The 19,513-nt window shown below is 46.2% G+C and overlaps 1 protein-coding gene across 3 annotated transcripts in view; it reads left to right on the forward strand.

Moving 5' to 3' along the window:
- RHPN1 (rhophilin Rho GTPase binding protein 1) overlaps positions 1–19,513 on the forward strand; it is a 208,822-nt gene that overhangs the window by 44,014 nt on the left and 145,295 nt on the right. The window lies entirely within an intron of this gene.

Genomic DNA, 19,513 nt, shown 5'->3' on the forward strand with positions numbered 1-19,513 from the left:
AAGAGCTAGTTGGCTAGCATCCAAAGGCTCCAACCATCTTGAACCCACTTGTGGACCCATCCTGAGTGAATCCTAACCTCCCAAGTCCTGGACCCTTGCCTGTGGCCTACAGGGACTTAAAAATGTTTGGGTTAAAAACTGCTCTAAGGGCAGAGAAGAGACTGGCACCAACCTGCTTGTCTGTCTGCCCAAGGTGCATCGCCGGTTAGCCTGACTTCGTAGAAGCTCTCACAATGTTATTCTCCGCAACAGCAAATCCTGTTCATTGGTCCTTCGCCAAAGGGGTATCTGGCCTCATGGAACTCTAGTTGGCTACAGCCTCCAGCTCCGTACCGCTGGAGATTTACTTCCGATCGTAGAAAAAGTCACTGCGACTTTGCCCAGCAGCTCCCCAGAGACGCCCCTCCTCAGACCCAATCTGCACCCTTGCTCCACTGAACTTATACCCGCTCAAAGAGTTTTTCTTCATATTTGTTCTGAGTCCGAAGGTAAGCGCGACCGGGCCCAATCCAATTTTTGTATCCATATCTCACACTCTCACGGTTGACCTTATCTTTCAACTTTGACTCAGTCTCTCACCACTAGATGTCAGCTAGTTGGCACTTTGATCTTTTAAACCCTAGTTTTTACTTTAAACATTCATTACTCCGGTTCTACTGATTGGATTCTGGTTGTTTTGGTATAAAATAATTTAATAACATTTTCTCTGTTTCTAAATTGGTTTGGGATTTTTTGTGTTGTGTTTTCACTTTATTACTGTTAGTGTGAGACATAAATATTTTACACATTGCCTTCCAGTTAAGAGTGACGGCTTTTGTGCCAAGCTACCAGAGGGTTAAGCACCCTACTCAACCAACAAACCAGTATCTCACAGAGTGTAAGTAACTTGGTGTTGGGTTCATTGAGAATCCAGAAAGGCAAAATGGAAGCATTCTTGTGCTCTCGTCCACAGTCTATCACTCTTACAGGTCATACTTCTTTCTCTCTCCTCTCACTCACCCCCTCCGACTCTCCAAACATCTTTTTGTTTATAATACATTTATTTCCTTTTTAGAAACAATGAAAGGTATTTTAACCATCATAGTATATTCAGTTTTAACCATCAGCTATGGTCCTTTTACATTTATTTATTACATATATACAATCAGAATTCTGCATTATCTGGTTGTTATGTCTTTGTGCACATCCCTTACAATTTCCATGATTGATTGATTGCTGTCTGTTGATTAATGAAAAGTGGGGTGCCATCAGTGGAGTTTGTCAATGTAATGTGCCTGTCTTCCCCCCCATATTAAACCTTGAGTCAGTTTGTTGTCTCTTCTTGTGTTTTTCATGTGCTATAGATCTTCAATAAGTTATTTTATCTTCTCTGGTATTTCAGGGCCTCTGAGTATTTCTGGGCCTCCGAGTTTATTCACATACTGGATTGCTGTACGTCTTTGAGCTAATATCGCATCCAAGTATGTCATTGTGATTTACATCTTAGTGCTTTTCTAGTGGGAAATCTATAGTAGATATTGTTAGATAGTCCTGGCGAGTAATGTGTTAGTTATTTTATATATATATATATATAGTACCACTTTGTCCTAAAACATAGCCACCCATTGACATAACCAAACCATACTTAGGAAGTCTGCACCAATGCTGCCACTTCCTGTCAAGGCGATAAGCTGCCCGGATAAACTCTTGCGATGAGCTGCCCGGATAAACTCTTGCTAGTTTCTGGGGTGTGAGATAAGGTTTATGTAAATTTTATAACTTGTTTTGTTTTAAACTGCACATTTTGGGAAAATATGACCTGTTCACAAACCTTTATCCAGTATACATAGATGAAGGGCTGCAGAAATTCGCATTTACATTTCTTGCATGACTGTTCTTTCCTGCCTCCTCTGTCGTTTATTAAGGCTAAGTCTAAATTAGAATGGTGGGGTGCAGGTGACTAATTACTAAGAATGATAATCACTACTTTGGTTTCTCGCTGGTTATCTGGAACATAGTCCAGATTTCTATGGTCACCTTAGCTAATTGTGCATGGTGGATAAATTGCCCATCCATAGGTTAAAGAAATCTTGAGCTTCGTGATATGTAAGTAAATGTTATTCAGGTATAGGTCTCTCCTATATTGCAGCCAACCTCCCTCTCATCATTTTATCATGGACATATTCTTTCTAAAGGCTTTGAATGGTTTCAATATCCACACAAGGATGTCTGACCCATAGGGTGTGTTTTTTCGTTATTACCATAACCACTCTTTCCCAAGTCACACCAGTATGTCTCACCCAAGTTAGGGAAGGTAGAAGGAGTGTTTCCCCCGACCCCTAATATGATGACTTCAGTCAAGGTAATAGGGTGAAGGGTTTAAGTCAGTTGTCGTCAGATCAAACCAATATATAATGCACTCTAATTGGTCAGCAGCATAGTAAAGGAATAGGTTTGGGAGTCTAAGCCCGCCCTGCACTCAGGGGAGTGTGAGTGTTTCCAGTTTAAACCTAATACGCTTCCTGCTCAGACAGTGTTTCGATCAATCTGTCCAAAGAGCAAAATATCTTTGTGGGGTGGGGGGTAACAGGCACAATGAGGTCTGCAACATACACAAACATGACTGAAATACCATTTTCATCTGATGCAGACTTCTAGTTGCAGATTCCTTACCTTATAATTTTCCCCAGGCGTGAGTCTGGATACAGATATTTTTTCTCAAGCAGTACCCCTGTGTGCCATCAAGTGGCGTTGGTCGCCTCTGCGTCTGCTGTTGGCGCTGCATATGACGTTCTAGGACCTATATAGGCACCACCCAGGTGTGCTGAGTCCAGTTCTTTTCTTTCCGCACCAGCCATCGCTAATCCGAAGAAGAGCTACCCCTCAGTCACTTTTTAACTGGTATTTTTTTTTACATTTTTGCCAAAGGGTTTTGCGTGCCTACACACCTGGTACATCGAGATGTCTTCACGTAAGACCGGGTTCAAGCCCTGCAATTCCTGTCATTGGGCGATGTCCGTGGCGGATCCGCACCTCATGCGCTTGTGTTGTGTGGAAAGCGACCCGAAGTATCGGAGTGCCAAGCCATGAATCCGAAAGCTTTGAGGGAGCGGTCCCTAAAGCTCATTACCGCAGGGCGCTCACCACCACATCGCTCCAGATCTCGGTTGAGAGGGAGGTCCTGAGAATGGTTGCAGAGCCCTTATTCAACATCATCCTACTTAAAGTCCTCTGTACAATTGAGTAAGTTGAGGCACAAAAAGAAGTCGAAGCAGAACAGGCATTCTTTGCCTTCTCCCATCTGTTAGCCAGGAAGATGAGGGAAGAGGAGCCTTGTCATTCCAGGCCTCCGTCCTCAGAGTCTGCCTCTGGGTTGGCTCTAAGTTTCCGGGAGCTGGAACAACCCCTGCCCAACTCAAGAGAGTTTTATGAGGCCATGTGCCTCATGTTTGGGCAGTCCTACCCCACTGGAGTGTCCTCGGGCCCTGCAGGATCAGCAGGGGCCCCCTTGAGTTCTGTGCCGTTGGCTTCAGCCTCAGCTCCAGGGGGCATCCATGAGACTGCTCCTGGATCCGAACTGGCGTCGGTCGTACCACCTGAACCTTCCCCGAAGCTGGTTTCAATGTTGATGCTCCCTCATGTCGCCCGTGCCCCCGGATGGCATCGACCCCATCCTCATTGCCGACTCCAACATGGAGCCGGACCAGCATTGTGCCACACCAGTTCCGACTTTGACAGGGGCCTTGCTCCCTAGGTCGGATCCTGACCCCTATTCTCTTGGGTTGGGGGTACAGTGAGGAATAGGAGGGGTCTCTGCACCCTATAAAATACCAGCTCCGAGACCCGAATGACCTGGGTGAGGCTAGTGGTCTAGAGACTTCCCCTGACACTGGCGTGCTTTCTCCTATACCGTGGCTACAGAGGAGGGAGCGTGCTATTCAATGGAAGAGCGGCTGAGGTTCTGGACCTCGAGCTACCTTTGGTGGCAGTCACAACTAACCTCCTGATAGAGGTGCTTCAGCCTGGGGCTTCTTCCTGTGAACCCCTTTTGCCCTTTAAGGCCTTACAGATGTCCTGCTGGGTACCTAGTCCAAACCCAAACAGGGGCTCCTGTGAACAGGATGATTGCCCGCTGCCATAGACCTGCTCCAAATGACTCAACATTCTTGACAGAACATCCCACCCCTGAGCTTGGTTATCCAAGTCTCTACATCCCAGGGCGCATTCCCTTCCGCACCCTCGGATAGGGAATCAAAGAGGCTGAACCAACTTGGGAAAAAGATGTTCTCTTCCTTCAGCCTGGCATCGCGGCCTATGAATACTGCATGCCTTCTGGGCCATTACACCTGTACTCTATGGGACACAGTTAAGTAAGTGCTGCCACAGGTCCCGGGGAGGCCCAGCTCATTCACTCCCAAGATGTTGCTGATTGGAGAGATGCAGCGAAGTTCACAATCTGATGTGAGCTTGACACGATTGACTCACTGGGCAGAGCGGTTGAATTGACGGCAGCCTTGAAGCACTACACCTGGTTGAGGATGTCTGGCTTTTTGGGGGATTCCCAATCTACTCTTTTGGACATTTCCTTTGATGGTACCCGTCTCTTTGGAGACAAAGCAGACTGCGCTCAAGCTTTTCAAGGATTCTTGTGCTACAGCCAGGTCCTTTGGCCTCAAGCTGCCCCTTGTCCCCTTCAGTCTGCTTTTCGGTTCTTTCGTGGCTACGGAAGCTTGAGCCCACCACGTCCATTTTCCTCCAGCCACCGTGCCGCACATATTGCCCAGCCTCTGCGTGGCCAAGGTCGTGGGATCCACTGTCCCGAGGAGCAGGGAGCCAGCAGTCTGGTCAGCCCACCATCCTCCCACCCTCTGCAGCTGCCTCAAAATCTTCCTAGTCTGACGCTTACACACCAGGGATCAATTGGAAGCAGGATTCTCCATCACCTGCTCTGCTGGTAGTCAATCAGTTCAGACAGATGAGTTTTGCAAATAGTCCGAAGGGGCTACTCCCTCCCCCTCAAGACTACCCCGCCATCCATGCCACCATCCTACGATCAGATGACGGCGGATCACCTGGCCCTTCTGCACTAGGAGTTTACAGGTCTCTTAGTCAAGGGAGCCATAGAGAGGGTCCCAGTGCCAGAAGTAGGTCATGGTTGTTATTCCCACTACTTTCTGGTACCCAAACAGGATAAGGACCTCCACACTCTCTTAGACCTCCGGTCCCTCATTCTCTTCCTCAAGAAGTTCAAAATGCTCACTCTGGCTCAGGTTTATTTGCTCCGGACCCAGGAGACTGGGTGGTAGTGTTGGACTTGCAGGACGCTTCCTTCCACATTCCCGTTCTGCCCGCCCACAGAAGTTACTTGCATCTCATAGTAGGCCACAAGCACTTTCAGTTCGCCGTGCTCCCCTTCGGCATTACCTGTGCCCCTCAGGTGCTTATCAAGGTGATGGCAGTGGTCGCAGCCCATCTGTGCAGGTCAGGGCTTTCAGCCTTCTACTTCCGCGATGACTGGCTGTTAAAAGAGGCGCGCCCCAGGCTTTCGTCTCCCATCGTCAGACTACGGTGGACCTCCTGCATTTGCTGGGGTTCACTATAATCGTGCCAAAGTCATACCTTACTCCCACTCAGACGCTCCCTTTCATCAGAGCAGTTATAGACACAGTGCAGTTTCAGACTTATTCTCCCGAGCGACGAGTCCAGGATATTCAGGCTATGATACCAATGTTTCAGCCTCTATTCTGGATTTCGGTTAGAATGACAATGAGGCAGCTGATACTCATGGCATCCTGCTTCCTGCTGGTACCACTTGCCAGATGGCATTTGCGGGCTCTGCAATGGGACCTGAAGTTCCAGTGGGCGCAGCATCACAGGAATCTCTCTGACATGGTCCAGCTCTCGGAGGGAACTGCATGAGATATACAGTGGTGGCTAATGTGTCCCCAACCAGCTTTGACAGTAGTGACAGATGCGTCACTACAGGGATGGGGCACCACCTGGGACGGGCAGAGATCAGATTCATCTGGTCTTTGGCAGAGTCCAGACTCCACATCAACCTATTGGAGCTCTGGGCAGTTAGATTGGCATTAAAAGCATTTCTTCCCTCCCTCAAAGACAAAGTCGTGCAGGTGTTCACGGACAACACTACTGCCATGTGGTACTGCACCAAGCAGGTGGGAGTGGGGTCGTAGGCCCTTTGTCAGGAGGCTCTGGACATGGTTTGAACATCAGGGCATTTCCCTGGTGGTTCAACAGCTAGCAGTCTCCCTGAATGCCAAAGCGGACAAACTCAGCAAACAATGCCTGGTCGATCAGGAATGGCGTCTCCATCCGGAGGTGGTTCAAGGTCTCTTTCAGCAGTGGGGCGAGCCTTGGTTATATCTGTTTGCTTCCGCAGCAGTTTTGCATGATGTTGTTTCCAAGGTGGCCCTCGCTCGGCAATGTTTTTCGTCTCTAGTGGAGCTCATGCCTTCTGTAAACCTTTTCCCCATACCACTTCTACCTACAGTTCCCAACAAGATGAAGAACTACCGGGCCTAAGTGAACCTTGTGTCTCCGGACTGGGCACTGAGAGTCTGATGATCCTCAGCTATTGAGCATGGCCATCGATCCTCTGATCAGATTGCCCCTTTGAGAAGGACCTTCTGTCGCAGCAGCAGCGGAGGGTTCTCCACCTGAACCTGTCAAGTCTCCACCTTCTTGCGTGGAGATTGAGTGGCGGCATTTGACAGCTTTTGACCTTCTACCGAAGTTTCTATTGTTATCTTGGCAGCCAGGCAACCCTCCACCAAAACGGTATACGCCGGTCGTTGATATCAATTTGTGGCATGGTGCATAGACATGTCTGTTGCCCCCCCCCCCCCCCCCCCCCCAATACCCCCTCCAGTCCCCTCTGCCCCTCTTTCCAAGGTCGCATTGTTTATACTTTCTTTGGGCACACTCAAAGGTTATTTGCCTGCTACCCTCTTTAAGTGTCCTATTGTTAGTAGGTTCCTTAAGGGTTTTTTTTCCACATGTTTCCTCCTCATCTTACCCCAGTGGGTTTTGAATTTGGCTCCGACATTTCTCATGTGTGCTCCTTTTAAGCCTCTTCACAATTGTCCTCTTAGGCTTCTAACATTAAAAACAGCCTTCACTTTGGCCATTGCATCTGCCCACAAGGTGAGTAAGCTGCAGGCATTGTCCTCTAAGCCACCCTACCTTTCCATCTATCCTGACAAAGTGGTGTTTCACACCTGGGCTTCCTTTTTGCCAAAAGTGGTCACACCCTTTCATGTAGGCCAATCCATCTCCTCACCTACTTTTTACCCACCCTCACATCTTTATAAAGAGGAGGAGAGACTCCACCGCCTGGACCCAAGAAGAACATTGACGTTCTACCTTGATCGAACCAAAGAGTTCCAGGTGGATGATCAACTCTTTTTGGGTATGTGGCTGTGAAGAAAGGATGGGCAGTGCAGAAGAGAACCATCTCTTGATGGGTCATTCTCTGCATTAAAATGTGCTCTGCATTGGATAAAAAGCAACACTTGGAAGGTTTGCGCACTCATTCTACCAGAGTGACAGCTGCAATCACTACGTTAGCACGAGGAGTTCCAGTTTCGGACATTTGTCAGGCGGCAACATGGGCATCTTTGCACATGTTTAACAAACACTACTGCCTTGACAAACAAGTCTTAGTTTGCAGACCCTCCTCCAGGGATGGTATTGCTTGAGTATCTATTCTAAGGTAAGGAATCTGCATTTAGAAGTGTCTGTCCGATGAACAAGTTACTTACCTTCAGTAACGCCCTCTCTGGTAGGCGTATATTCTACCTGCAGGTTCCTTACCGATCCACCCATCCTCCCTGCTCTGCGAACTGATTTCCAGGGACAGGGACTTCCCTTTCAGGGCCCTAGTTTTGAGGCACCATTAGTCAGTGTTCTTCATGGCTCCGCGCTTCTGCAGTGGAAAGTGGTGAAAAGAAACTGATGTCAGCATGCCCGAGTGGCGCCGGTATAGGTCCTGCAACGTCAGATCCGGCGCACATGACGCTGACAACCGACGCGGAGCTGACCTACGGCACCTGATGGCGCACAGGGGTACTGCGTGAGAAAATTCTCCAGATCCAGACTGATGCCTGGGTGAAATTCCAAGATAATGAAACTGCAACTAGAATACTTCTCTACAATATAAGATGTTACCGAAGGTAAGTAACTTGTTCATTAGGACTGTCTGTCCCGTACTTTACAGTGTTAGTGTTTTCCAAAAGTCTACTGAATTATTAAGGCCCATAAGACGTTATCCATAATCAAATTATATTGCTTTACGGGTCGGTGGTTACTTGAATTCCTAGACACTGGAAATGTTCCCATTCTTGTTACTCACTCTGCTCTTATTCACACTCTTCTCCTGACCCTTAACAGTGGACACTTTCCATCTGTTACTTCCTGTTGCTGTCCTGGGTTTGTGTTGGGCCCAGGTACCTTTACCTGGACCACCATTGTCACCCCTTTTAACAGTGATGGCTGTCCTCCTCCTTTCATGACCCCATCCCCTCCTTTGACTTATCCTGTGATTCCAAACCATTAGCCATTTGAAAAATATCTCCCCTCAGTGAAAACTGTTAAAAAGACCCAGTAGCCCACGGAGGATTACACTTTTCTAGCATTGTATTGCCTCATCGGTGCTTTGGCAGTGTCCTTCACTTCTCAGCCATGATGAAGACCACATTCCAATTATGTATTCTTCCAGGGGTCGAAACGTTGACTTAATCATTATTGGACTGACTGCAATTTAATTATTGTGTGTTTCAGAATTTGTATTACTTATCAACAATTACCATTTAATACGGTTATAATTATAATGTTCTTCAAGGCTTATTTGCACCCAATACTTTTTGTTTTATTGTTTTTATACTTCAGCCGTCATGTATATGATACATGAGCAATGCACTGTAATTTCGCTTTGGTTTGTGGCACTTTGATGTCTATTTTATTGCAATAAAATCTTGTTGATTGCATCACTTTGGTCTTCATTATATATTGTATGGCCTGACAGGATAAATAAGTTACCTTCCCAAGTACTTTACGGTTATGATAGGTTGCTAGGGTAGGGTGATAACTATCCCGCCAAACCGAGAACCTTTGCATCTAATATTTCAGGCACACAAGCACTTACATCGACTATATGCGGTTCCTCTTGGAAGCAATTGATGCCTTTGTTTGTGCCTAGCATCCAGCCATGGTCTCGGGGCATCGCCTCCTAGGGGGTTTAGTTTGATTTTAATAATATTTGTGTGATTTTATTGTTACTGAACATGCTATTTGTGCTTTGTTTTATTGATTTTAATCCATGATATGCTTCATTGTGATTTGTTGAAGCACAGCTTTATGGTTTTTATTAGCTAATAAACCTATCTTATGGCAGTGACCTCGTAGGATATCTATTTCTGGAATCCTACTAAAAAATATAATTAGGTCGAACTTATTCATTCTTTTGAGCACCCAAATGAACACCCTTCTGTATTTTTTTTTTTTTTTTTACTCCTGGAACAGGAGCAAGTCTCAGAGCTAGGTCACAGCGGCATGCAGTGGTTTCCTCGCCCATTCTCAGTCCCCACCCTGCATCTCGGTGTTTCCTTTTATGTGACTGTGAGGCAACTTAGGCACCACAAATGGAAGGGGTTGGGGATTGGCTGAGGGCCAAGACAGAGATGGGAGAGGTGCACAGGCAGAGAAACAATGGCATTGGTTGAGGGGCAGAGAATATTAGGAGAGGGACAGAGTGCAGAGGAATGGATTACTGCAAGAGGGGAAGAGAACAGGAACAGGCACACTTGGGCAGTAGCAGAGGGGAGGGATACTGTGATGCAGGGTACACTGGATTGACGTGGATAATTGTAGAGTAGCACAAACACAGTGCAATTAAGGAATAGACCCCACAAATGTAGTAAATATGAGTTAAAAGCCAAACTCAATGACGCTTGCAGTGCTCAGCCAACAACCCATTCCCTAACTGGGAACATGCTGCACCTTCATTAGCCATGTCATCACTACTCCCAGAGAGCACCTCCCTCCCTGTCTTTTGGGAAAGTGTTGCTTTAGTCCCCCAGTCTGAAATGGAAGAAAAGTATCTTTCATTGATCGATAACTATGTTTTCCCTATATCAATTGAGTCCCATGATGGATTTTTTGCCTCCTAGGAAGATTTGATAGATTCATATTTTACACTAGATAAATGTATCTGATAGAGACTTCTATCTGCAGGTTGCTTACCTTATAATAATCCCCAGGTGTCAGACTGGATCTGGAATTTTTTCGAACCATACCCCTGCGTGCTGATAGGTGCCGTCATTCGGGTCTGCATTGTCCGTTCCAGAAGTGACGTGCGCAGTGCCTATATAGGTGAGACTTCAGTGTATTTATATCAGTGCTTTTCTTTTCTTTCTGCAGCAGTCAGTGTAGATCCAGAGAGAGCTGCCTCTGACTTTCTTTGCCATTTAATAAAAACTCTTTTTCAAGGCTTGCCTCCCAGTGTGTCAGTGATGTCCCCCAATAAACCGGTGGGGTTCAAGCACTGTGGTTCCTGTCATTTTGGTGTTTGGAGATGAACCACAACTCCAAGGCTTGTGAGGACTGTCGTACCATGAACTCAAGATGCTGAGGGAGCAGTCTTTGAAGTTCCTGGTCACCGTACACCAGTAGTTTCCATGACGCTCCAGGTCTGTGTCACAAGGAAGGTTCCCAGCCCATTTGAGAAGTTGCTCCAGGCATGTCATCTTGTTCAAAGTCGTTGGCTAAGTCCCACAAAATGTCTTAAGAATTTGAAGTAGTCAAAGCACTATTTGACTTCACTGGACCAGTCCAAATCTTCTGCAAGACATGGGAACGATGTCACTCTAGGTCCCACTTGTTCGTGGAGCCTTCATCAGGGTCCAGTTTGCTCCACCCTGAGTTTCCCGGTGGAACCACTGACCAACTCCATGAGTTGAGTTTTTTGAAGCCAAACACCTGAGTCCAACCTCTCTGAAGCTCATTTGTGCCTCAAGGGTTCGGCAGGTGCCCCCAATGTATTTCCAATGAAGTGTCCGCCCTCAGCATCTATCGGGCCTCCTGGATCTTGTGCTGGATCTGTAATTGCTCCGATTGTAAGACCACAACCTTCCATGGAGCCAGTTACAGTGAAGTTATTCCAGGTGCCTTTGATGCCCCACTGCGACGCCAACCCCCATCATCATACCAGACTCTGATACAGAGCCAGACTGATGTCACCTGATGCTGAATTCAGTGCTGGCCGGAACTTGACCCTCCAAGTCAGAGCCAGGGTCTCCCTTCTTTGACAGACCTGCAGAAGAGAATAATTGGGGACGATCTGATAATCCTTATGGCAACTTCTCTTTGAGGAGGCCGATGATAACTGGTATGAGGAATGGACGGATGCCAGTGGTCTGGAAAACTCATCAGACACTGGACTTTTCTCTCCTCCTAGTGTGTCTACACAGGAAGGGGCCTCCTTTTCTATGCTGGTGTCAGGAGAGGCTGAGGACCTGGACCTTCAGCTGACCTTGATGGCAGTCAAGATGAATGTCTTGACAGAGGTGCTTTACCCAGGCATCATCCCTGCTGAACTCCTTCTCCTTTTTAATGAAGCCCTCACGGATGTCCTCTTGGGGCTCAAGGTCAATCCCTGCACAGGACAATTGCCAGATGCCATTGCCCAGCAGCTATGGGTGGGGTGGGGGGGTAGCTTTCCACACCCAATACCACACCTCAGAGAGCCTAATCGTCTAGATCTCCACCTCCAAAGACAACCCTGGTGCATTCCTTTCCACATCATTGAATAGGGAATTCAAAAGGTTTGGACACCATTCACAAGAGGATTTTCTCTTCAGCCTGCCTTGCACTGCAGTCTCGGAGGAGGCCCCATCCATACTGTCACATGTTATTGCAGATGGCACAGCAAAAATCACCATCGCTGCATACTGAATATGAACAACTCAATATGTAAAGTGATTGCGTCATCAGTGACATTCAGCCGCCACGCTTGGCTGAGATCGACTGGCTTTTCAGGGGATGTCCAGGCATCCCTAATGGATATGCCCTTTGATGACAACCGTCTCTTCGGAGACAAGGCAGATTCAGCCCTGGAGCACTTTGAGGACAGCAGAGTCACTGCCAGCTCCCTGGGCCTCTCCATGACCCCACACCAACCCCATTTTGCCTTTTGCCCTTCCGTGGCTAAGGTAGGGGCTACCAACTACGTCCTTTCCCGCTCAGCCACTACAGCCAACAGACTTCTAGTCCTTTTGTGTATACGGACACAGTTCCCATAAGCCTTGGGTGGCAACTAGCCAAAGGTAGACCAAGTCCCCCACCTCACCCCCCTCCCTTAGCTCCCCTCCTGATGGCAGCTACAGCCAACAAACCACTTTACTTTGTGCTCTTAACATCACAGGCACCCAGTTGGTGGTAGGAACTGATTTCACCTGCCCCACTTGCAGACCTTAACATCAGAAAAGTGGTCATTTCGATCGTTCAGCAGAGTTACTGCATCCCTTTTCTGCAAACGTTGCCACCCATCCCACTATCCTCAGACCGGCTGATGGTGGACCACATCGGGAAGTACCTTTTAGGCAAAAGAGCCATTGAGAGGGTGGTGGCATCAGAAGTAGCTCATGGTTGCTGTTTCCGCTTTTTCCTGTTGCCCAAAAAGGATGGAGGCTTCTACCGTATTTTAGACCTGCGCTCTCTCACTTTCTTTCTGAAGAAGGAGAAATTCAAGATGGTCCTCTTAGCTCAGGTTCTGGATGGTTGTGCTGGACTTGCAGGAGCTTACTTCCATATTCCCATCCTAACTGCCCACAGGCGCTACCTGCAGTTCACGGCGGGCCACAAGCATTTATCAGTTCGCTGTGCTCCCTTTTAGCCTTCCCATCTCCCCTCGAGTGTTGACTAAGGTGATGGTAGTGGTTGCAGCACACTTGCGGAGGTGAGTGGTTCTAGTTTTCCCCTACCTCAACTGCTGGTTGTTGAAGGTGGGTCCCCAGGCAGTCATTTCCCACATCCAGACTTCAGCATTTGCTGGGGTTCATTATAAACATGCCCAAGTCACACCTGAATCTCTCTCAGATGCTGCCTTTCATCTGAGCTGTCCGTGATACAGTGCAGTTTTGGGCCTGTCCTTCGGCCGGCGAGTCCAGGATAGATAGGCAATGATTCTGATGTTTCAGCCTGTATCCTGGGTTCTAATGGGACTAACTCTAAAGCTCCTGTATCTCATGAAGTCCTGCTGGTAACACATGCATGTTAGCATATGTGTCTCACTTAGGCTTGGGCAGCCATCTGGCAGAGATGGGGAGCTGAAGACTGTTCTCAGGTGGAATATCAGCTTCACATCAACTCTCTGGCGCTGCGAGCTATCCAACTGGCATTGAATGCCTTTTTTCCTTCTATCGATGGGAGGCTAGTTCAGGTGTTCACGGACAACACCACCACCATGTCATTTTGCAGCAAACAGGGTGGGGTGGGGTAGTGGACCTTCTGTCAAGAAGCCCTGGACATGGCGGAAACATCAGGGCATTTTCCTGGTGGTTCAACATCTGGCAAGTTCTCTTAGTTGACTGCTATTGGGTCATGAATGGTGTCTACATCCGGAGGTGTTGCAAGGTCTCTTCAGAGATTGGGGCGACACCTGGTAAAATTTATTCGTCACCTTCAAGAATGTACAATGTCAGCAATTCTGCACACTGGAGTTTCCAAAGTGACTCACTTGGAAACGCTTATTGTTCTAGATAGAGCTCCGGCTTCCTGTATGCCTTTCTGCTGATATCACTCCTGCCCAGAGTTCTCAAGAAGATGGACGACCGGGCCCAAGTCAATCTTATGGCTCTGGGTTGGGCACGAACAGTATGGTAACAAAAGCTCCTGAGTATGAGCACTGGTCCTCAGATCAGGCTTCCACTTTGGGAGGATCTACTGTCGCAGCAGCAGGGCAGGGTTCTGCACCCAAAACTGCGCATGCTCTGCCTTCATCCATGGAGGTTGAGGGGCAGCAGTTGACTATTTTGAACCTTCCTCCTGATGTCTATGATGTAATTCTGCTAGCCAGGTTTCCCTCAACCAAGACAGTATACGCCTGCTGTTGGTACAACTTTGTGGCTAGGCGTGCATCCAAACATGTTGATCTCCTTTCTTCACCATTGTCAGAGGTTCTGTTGTTTGCAATCTTTAGCCAGGCAACGTTTTGCTCTGGGCGCATTTAAATGGAGTTGGGACTCAAAGAACTCCAGCATGTGTTCCTTCCAAAACAAAGGCTGCGAACAATGCTTTAGCTTGCTGGTCATCTGTCAGGCAGTTATGTGGGCATTACTGCACACATTTACTAAGCACTATTGCCCGGGCAGTCAGGTCCCTCATTATGAGCACTTTGCTATTAGGTCCTCCAGGAGTTGCTGGTCTAATCTGTTTGCAGACCCATCTCCGAAGAGGTATTCCTTCGTGACCTTTCCATTCTCCCGGCTATGCAAACAGGTTTCTCCTTATTGGGTAACCTTACGAGGTCCTTATTAGCTGCACACTGGTACATCTGCAACCTTTGTGGCTCTGTGTTTCTGGCATGGAAGGGCCGCGAAATGTAACTGATGTCAGTGTACCGGGATGGCGCGTATATAGGCTCCATACACGTCACTTCCGGCACCTCCGACAGGGGCCAGCGTGCAAAGGTACTGCTCAAAATGTTTCCAGATCCAATCTGACGCCAGGGAATTATTCTAAAATACGGGATCTCTGGCTAGATAGAGCCTCTACCAGATAAGGGGTTACCAAAGGTAAGAACCATGTTCATCTAATTTCCACTAATAATCCTTTTTTTGAAAGGGCTGCTTTGTTGAGTGCCTGCCAGAATATTTGGCGCTCTTTCTATTGCAGAGAGCCAGATCCCAAACTGTTGCATATGCCAAGGGCCCTATTATTTGCTGTATAAGAAGTGTCCAGGAAAATTCCACTATGTGTCTCCTTCTATAAGTAGTTGTAAAGAGTAGTTGTCACCAGAATGCCCTTGTTGACATCAGACACATAAACAACTTCCAAACAAAATAGTTTATCTTAATTTGCTATCTTGTGAGAAAAGAGATTCAACCAACTCTGTGTCTTAATGTTTGCCCTGTAAAGGTAGTATTAAATAAAGCAAACACATAATTTTCCTGTACTTTTTATCTTTTGGCATAATGATGAGGTAGTATTAAATAAAGCAAACGCATAATTTTCCTGTACTTTTTATCTTTTGGCATAATGATGCTTTAGTGCCACTGGGAAAAATTATTGTGGGATCTCATAAGAAATGGATAACATTCTAAGAAGTAGTATATCTGTGTTTCCCTATTGGGCCTCTACAAGCTCTGCCATCCTACATACTTTTTTTGATTAGTATCATTCACAGATCGGTGGGCGGATATTATTGGTCATTAAAATGCCTGTGCTGCTTGCATTATTTGTTTAATATGTAAAAGTAGAAAATAGAACATTATGTGCCAGGAACTTGCCATCTTTATTCTGGGGTAAACAAGAACCTTTGTTTCTCAGAGAGGCATATTTTGCATGTTCCACATCAAGGACCTGCATCTTGGATTAGTACAATGTTTCGGCCACTTGAGTCCTTTTGTGACCAGATTTTAAGATGTAACTTAAGCTCGAGATCTGCAGTAATAATAGCCGATACTTCACTAAGGATGCCACTATGAAAATCCCACTGGGGACTACTTAGATGGTGTTCTGAAGAATTGCTACTAAGAATCCATCCTTAGTATTGTCTGCTGTAATTTTTGTAATAGTTCCTTCTATTTTTCGGAGGGTTGAATTGTAGAGTATGTTATCTTTAAGTCTCCAGGCTGACTTTCTAATACTAGGATTCTTTATGTTCAGTGTGAGGATAATCGGTGCATGATATGCCTGCGCCATTTGCCCTTCTGTGGTATTTGTAGCCTGCAACACCAAGCTTCTTCCATGTAGCAAGGGATCCAGTCTAGCATGTGACTGGTGTGTGGGTTAGTAGTATGTGAAGTCAGTGGTCTCTGGGCGTTGTTCACTCCAAATGTCTACCAGACCCATGTTGCCTATTCATTCATTTAAGTTTGTCAAGGATGCCCTCAGTGCTTCCACCCCCTTTTTTTGTACATTATGGTCTCTTGTTCTGTTCATCGGCGAGTTAGCCCCATTCACTGTGATGATTTCTAATTTTTTTACTCCACCATAACATATTTAATAAAGGTTTCTTGATTAGGGCTTTATAGGGATGTACAAGCGAACCTATGGAGAAAATCAATTGTGGATCTCCCTGGTTCGTTTGGGAACATCCCTGTAATGTTGCCTTGAAAGTGTTGTGCGCCTACTATAGTAACCCGTTATATTGTTTTAGTGAGAGTCTAAACAGAAGCGTTGCACAAAAAGCCATTTGGATTTCAATTTTAGGCTTTCAAACTGATTTAGACCAGTCTCCTGTAACAGGCATAGCTCTACTGCTGATGATTTCACGAGGTTAATTAATGCTACTTGTTAAGTCGGGTCGTTAAGACATTTAACATGTAGCCTTACAACTTTAATCATGCTGGACTAGCAACTTGGTTCTGCCTCAGTGTCCCTTTGAGCCCTGAAGAGAATACGAGTAATACACAAGTTACAGCTCGTGTGGTGCTGTTTGTCAATCCCCTCCGGCACTACAGCCGTACTTTGTACTCCCACTCACAGAGTGGAAAAAATGTGTAGGTCAACCATAAAGAGCCTCAAAACTCTTCTGTCCCTTTTCTAGACAAGAATTAGTCAATGTGATAACTCTTGTATCTCTCTCGTTTCCCCTCCAACTCCCCTGAGAACCTCCCCCAACCCAAGGGCCCCATAGGAACCACCATTAAGTTAGATCACACCAAGCTCACCTAGTCTCTCACTCTCTTTGGAGGGATCTGGTTGAGCTGTAACTTTGATGTCCTCATACTGATTCTGGAGTTTTTGATCTCTTGCAGGGCTGCATTCTTTGCTCATTCAATTTTGGGACCACTGGGTGCCTCCCCCTGCCAGCTGTGGTGAACCGTTGGTCAGGCCTGACACATCTCTTTATTTAAGTCTGCAACAGGTGTCACTTTCATGGTGCCCACAATTGCTCTAGCCTTTCATAAGGGTCTTACGAAGCGTTTTTCAGAGTTCCAGTCTAAATGAATGTCTCTATTGGTAGGCAGTGTTGTGCTCATGAAGGTAGCCTGTAATCTGTGTGAAACCTCTTTTTCTCCTCGCTAGATGGAGATGGCTCATTTGTGATATTATTGCAGACTGGGACTTTAGGATATGGAGTCTCTACAGCATACTAGAGCCATTATTTTCTCCTTATCATAGTAATCTCTGTGGGGCAAAACGTTTGGGTTGCATCACGCCAAGGTTCTGCCGTTGCACATCAGAGAGTAAGTTATAGATATTTTGGTGGGTTGCCAAGCTTTTTTCTGATTTGATAGAGTAGACTTTGAATGTAAGCCTTTTTACTCTGACGCTACGTTTTTCTTGGCAGCCCCCTTCTATTAATGTTATTGTGTTTTGATCTGTTATCGAGATATTTGTGCTTTAACATCAGATCGTTGTACTGCTGCTCCAGTGCCAGGATTCTGTTGCCCATATGGTGCTGTTGTTCAATGTGTTGCTGGTTGTTTCTTGTTTTCCACTACTTTTGCTTGTCTCCGAGATAGGTTTTCAGATCCCTGCAGAACATTCAACACAATTAGTCCGGTGATAACAATTTACAGATGATCCAGCCAATGACAAATTGCAAATGATTCCGCCAACACGTGTTTCGTCCCAACATGAACTTTTTCAAGGCTATGTCTATATAGTTTGGAACCTGGAAGTGTTGTAGGTAAACCTAAAAAGTTAATCCTTTGGGATCATAGGCCCGAAATACCCAACAGGATAGCAATGTTTCTTAAGACTGGCAGATGAATAGCTATTAAGCCAAAAAGAGGTTTTACGTTGTACATGAAATACCCAACAGGATAGCAATGTTTCTTAAGACTGGCAGATGAATAGCTATTAAGCCAAAAAAAGGTTTTACGTTGTACATGATCCACTCTAGCAAAGTTGTCTAATTCTGCTGTCACAGTAAGAGTGGAATCTCAGACCTTGATAAGTCCTATAAGTATGACTGCTGCTGTGGTCATCTGCGTTCTCTGCGATAGTAACTGAAGCTTCTTCTTCTGGGCTCCAAACTCTATAGACATAGCCTTGAAAAGGTCCATGTTGGGACAAAACATGTGTCGGCTGAATTATCTGTGATCCAAAGAGCGTGTGGAGTACAGAAATACCAAAGCTTCTTACCTCTTACCACGACCAAAATGTGCCCAAACTATCCAAGCCGGTGTGTTGTACGGAAAATGGAAACCACTTGTTGAAGAATGTTGCCGTCACTGTTGAATTAATAACTTCTCAGAAATGTGCCGTTAATGCTCTTCAAGTGCCTCCTCACACTGGGGGCTTCCACGGGAAGCTGTGTTCAGTAACACCCTATGCTTGATTTTATTCTTCAGGCTATTAACATAGCAAGTCAATATGCGAAACTGCCTCTGCTCATTCCTTGTGATAGGGCTTTTCTTTATGTGTGCAAAGTAGAAAGACGTGTTGACCACTAGACATAGCTGTGCAAACAAAAATACCTATCCCATAAACAAACATCTGCAAATGTGGGAACCTCCCTCCTCCACTCTTCCTGCAGTTTCAGAACTGAAGCACCTGTCATTTCTCCCTGCAATGCCTCCCCCTGAACCTAGGAGGATGGTGTCATAAAAACGTGTACAGAACATCAACCCCAAAAGAACAGTGATACACCCACCTTCCAGGAGTTCACAGATTCCGAGCAGCCCATAACTACCAATCAGTAGGATCATCACAGAGGCTGATTGGAGCCTCGTTGGTTGCAAGGACGACAGTTGTGTCAGAATCAGACTCCACTTACTACCCTGACCAGGAAGCCTCATATTTTGTACAGGATGAGTGATGCAGTTTTTTGTCATATTCTTTTGTCCTTTTGCCATGACCCACGTCCAGCTACTTGGGCGGTGGGCCGCTCCGAGACAGATTACCTGTGCTTCACCACACCACCAGTAAGATTTGGTTTGGAATAATACCATAAACCTTGCCAGTTGCTGGATCATGCTGGTGTGCATCTTCTTTTTTTTTTTTTTTTTTTTTTTTTTACTTTCCCAAAGCATTTGTGCTACTCCTGCTTTATTGTAGTGTAGTGCAGGAAGACCATGACTGGGAAGGAGCCGTACATCAGTTGACATACATGATGCACTGCCATCAAGACTGAATTCCCAATCTTGTAGTTAGGTAGCTTGGAGACTTGCTTCTCTCCTAGTAATGTCAGATAATTCAGAAGGTGTATGAAAGTTCCTTCTTCGAACTCACACCTAATTCCTTCATCCTTCCTTTTTATCAGAGGCTTGTTTTGCTTCCCATTGTACAAATATGTAAGAATCTTATGGATCCTTTGCACCTTTCTGTGATTTTTAATGTAGGA

This window comes from Pleurodeles waltl, chromosome 2_2, assembly GCF_031143425.1.
Source record: "Pleurodeles waltl isolate 20211129_DDA chromosome 2_2, aPleWal1.hap1.20221129, whole genome shotgun sequence".
Taxonomy (NCBI): domain Eukaryota; kingdom Metazoa; phylum Chordata; class Amphibia; order Caudata; family Salamandridae; genus Pleurodeles; species Pleurodeles waltl.